Source organism: Chrysochloris asiatica, unplaced genomic scaffold (genome assembly GCF_000296735.1).
Source record: "Chrysochloris asiatica unplaced genomic scaffold, ChrAsi1.0 scaffold00019, whole genome shotgun sequence".
In the NCBI taxonomy this organism is placed as follows: domain Eukaryota; kingdom Metazoa; phylum Chordata; class Mammalia; order Afrosoricida; family Chrysochloridae; genus Chrysochloris; species Chrysochloris asiatica.
The window spans coordinates 23,984,244-23,988,546 of NW_006408537.1; positions in this window are offsets into that span (position 1 = coordinate 23,984,244).

The following is a 4,303-nucleotide window of genomic DNA, read 5'->3' on the forward strand; positions in this document are numbered from 1 at the left end:
GCCATCATTGCTTCTAAAGCAGGCTAATTGTACTTCTTCCAAGATAGATTTGTTTGTTCTTCTGGCAATCCACAGTACTTTCATTATTCCTCTCTAAGAACATAATTCAAATGTACCTATTCTTCTCCTTCCTTATTCATTGTTCAGCTTTCACATGCATATGAAGAGATTTAAAAATTATGGCTTGGGTCAAGCCCACTTTAGCTCTCAAAGTGTCGCCTCTGATCCTTAACATTTTAAAGAGGTCTTGTGCAGCAGATTTGCCCAATGCAATACATCTTTTGATTTCTTGACAGCTGTGGCTGCTTCCATGAGCATTGATTGTGTATCCTATCAAAATAAAGTCTTTAACAACTTCAATTTTTTATCCATTTACCATGATGTTATTTATTGATCCAGTTGTGAGAATTTTCTTTCTTTCTTTCTTTTTTTCATTGAGGTGCAATCCATATTGAAGGCTGTATTCTTTGTAGTACTTCAAATCTTTTTTTTTTAAACCCCAAACCTAAACCTTGTCATTAAATTCATTTATGAAAAAGTAGAATAGCCCTTAGTTCTTCTTCTTCTTTTAAAGCCCTTAATTTTTAAAAAATGAGGGCCATGATAAGAGAATAGAACGTGGGTCTCTAACATGCAATGTCACGTGTGGTGCTTTGATCCATTTTCCTTAGCCCGTTTTTGAAAAATTTCCTGGCCTTTTCATGGTACTACTTTAACCATATTTCTCCTCTGGTGCAATGTTAGCATTATTGTTACCATTCCTCGACATGACATTTTATTACACAGGCTTCATGGATTTGAATTAGTCAGATTTTCTGCTAAGTTACAGCCATAAATTCACTCCACTCATGTTTGGCTGTTCTTTCTCATGTGTGCACCCATTGATAGCACATTTCTTTTCTCTGACATGGAAATCTGCAAACATGTATGCTATGTACAAAGGTAAAACATCACAATAATGAAGACACTCATGTAAAAGGAAAATAGATGAATGAGCAGCATGTGTTTGTTATTAAATCAAAGGCAAATTCAGGCTGCCTAACTATCCAACCCGATTAACTGTTTTCCAATTCCTGATATAGTACACAGTAATTGACAATGACAGAGACAAGAGGGAAAATCAGATGCAAAATTGGGTATATTCACTGGCAGATGGTTAATAAAAATTGCCCAGTGTCTCCTAGAGTTTCCATGTTTCTAGAACTAAGAAATTGTTTTTGAGATCAAACTTATTTCACAGACAGTACGATCATCACTGAAGTTTGAACCACAAGGTCCTCGGTTTGAACCCGCCAGTGGCTCTACTGGAGAAAGATGAGGTTTTCTGCTCCAGCAAGGATTTAAAGCCTCGGAAACCCTATACAGAGTCACTATGAGTAGGAATCAACTCCACAGCACATAGCAACAACAACAATATAGATGGTGGAAAAACATTAACTAAATTGATAGTAAGTCACCTCTTTTACCACTTTTGTAGGTTAAGCACTGGACTGCTAACCTAAAGGTCAGCAGTTAGAATCCTCTACATGAGAAAGATGTGGAAGTCAGCCTTAGAAACCCTTTGGAGTTCTACTCTATCCTGGAGGGTTGCTAGGAGTCAGAATCGACTCACTGACAATGATATATAGACGAAAGCCCAGTTTGCTGTTAGCCTGTACAATCATACCTTTTAAAAGGAATGGTCAGTGGCTCTGTAGGATTAGCACTGGAAGTTAAGTGAAATTAAGTCATTTAGTTGGAGGTTGGAGCCTACCAGCCACTATGTAGGAGAAAGATGAGGCTTTCTGTTCCAGTAAAGATTTACAGCCTTGGAAACCCTATGCAGGGTCACTATGTGTCGGTGACAGAAGGCAGTTAATTTATACCTTTTCAAAGTCAGTCTCCCTAACTCACAGGTCATCCTAGAATTATATGAAGTAACTATCTTTTATCAATAATAGTGATGTTGAAGTTAATGAAATGTCATCATAATAGTAGATAAACAGTGACTCCGAGTATTTATTTGGTTCCATTAAACATTAAAATAATAGACATTCTTGTGTGTTTGTTATAATTTTAATACTTACAGTAAATGTATTCAGTAAAAATTACCATCTCCAGTTTACATTTGAAAAATCATAAGGCCCAGGGTTGTTGATTACCTCATTACCATAGGCAATGAGGGTTGTAGCTCTGACCTTAATCCTTACTACTTCCACCCCTCACTGGTTTTGTTAAACCTCCATGGATTTATGAGGAGATGGTCCAGAGGAGTCCTAGTGTGGCATACATGTAGGATAAACCCTGGACTGCTAACCACTAGCCACTCCTAGGAAACCCTATACAGGCTTGATATGAGTTGGATCTGACTTTAACAAGAAGTCCAGCATGTAGCATTTTTGGGACTTTTAATTCCAATAGTATCCCAAGGCAACCCTAAATGAGATAATTAACTCAGCAATATAAAACCAGTGAATTCAGTTATAAAGCAGAGGCAGTAAAAAGAATATGGGATTTATACCCAAATGACCTGTCCCTGCCATTTACCAGCCATGAAACTTCAGCCAAATTACTTAATTTCAGTTAACTTCCATTTTTGTGTTCTTTAAAGATAATGTGATATCAAAGAGTTTGGTGATGATTAAATGAAAGGATATTAGCCAACGAGTTTTTGCAAATTTAAAGCATGAGGCAAATGTGGGTTACTTGTATTAAGTAAAAGACTGTCTAGGGAATCTGTTTGTTAGGGTAAATGAGCAATAAGATTGATCATGTTATGTGGGAGGCTAGGAGCTGTATCTAGTGTGCCCTCCTGTTCTCATTCCCAAGGCAAGGATGCTCTGTTGTTCTTTCTAATAGCTTAAGTAACTTCACCTGGGCCCTGTAATGCCAGTGCCCATTCACTGAGGGAAAGGGTGTAAAACAATGGATTGATGTTTGTTGCTGCCCAAATCACCAGAGAGTACCTGGGTGGGTGCAGAGTCATCCTGTAAGTGGCTGCTCTGTACACTGGGCTGCAAGATCGCAGGAGAGGGGACCCGGAAGCAGGGCTTGGCCAACACTGCAATGCTGGTCACTGACAGAATTCTGGGAATGGCCCAGAATGCAACAGAAGCAGGAGCAACATGAATTCAGAAGGCCACTGCAAAAGTCCCTGACAACAACTTGGTCCAACACTAGCTTTTAAAACAGAAGCATATTCATACACTTGTTTAGTTTTAGTCATTTTTAAAAGACACCTTGGTGGTGTGATGGGTATGAAGAATAAAAAATCTTAGGCAGTAAAATCAAAGTCTTTATGGATTTGTTAATCTGTATGACTCCAAAGGAGCGCTGGTGTGTTGCTGTGGGTTAACATGCTAGAACTATAGGGTTGGCAGTTCAAGCTCATCAGCTGCTCCTTAGAAACCCTATACAGGATCCCCATGAATTGGAATCGACTTGAGGACACTTAACAACAACAATGACTCCAAAGACAGCTGAAACATAAGAATTGGTTTACTGTTTTTATTTATTTATTTATTTTTAAGTTTTTATTGTGAATTGAGTGAAAGTTTACTGGGCAGATCATCAGTTTTACATTCAACAAATCATGCACCTTGTTTCATTACAATGATCATAATCCCCTCCATATACCATCAGATAACAATGTTTCTCTCTATTCACTTTAGCTCTTTTTTTTTTTTTTTCCCAAACACTCAGGCATATATAATAATTTACACCACCAAAGGGCAACTTCTGAAAGTCTGCCTCCTGGCCACCAGCTCTTAGTCCTTCTCTTCCCATGAATCTAGAGTTCTCAGTTGTTCCCTCTCTCCATGTCCCCATCTCTGCCTCCATCTCTGGTGTCACTGCTTCTCTGGGTAGGGTCCCGCATTCCACTTGTGCTCTTCTCCTTAGGTCCTAGGGTCCTTTGTTTCTGGACTATAAAATTAACTACTCCCCCTTTTATGTTACAAAATTTCTACCTTTACAATTGTGACAGTCGCAATTAGTCATGATAACTATTACTCACTATTGAATCATAAGAATCTTATACCTATCTCTTTTAACCAGACCCATTTAGTCAAGATGAAAACTACTCAGTGAGGACCCTTTCTTCCCCCACACACTCTGAAACTAAACTTCCTCCTGAAACCTTGTAAGCCAGTCACTTCATGCCTCCATCGCCCCCTCATTTTAGGTAGCCAATGTCTAAGTTGAAGAATAGGTTTACTCTTATAGACAACTATAGACAGGAGCTAAAATTCCAGTTGAGCTATAACCTCAAGGTCAGCAGTTGGAATCTACCAGCTGCTCCATGGTAGAAAGATGAGGCGTTCTG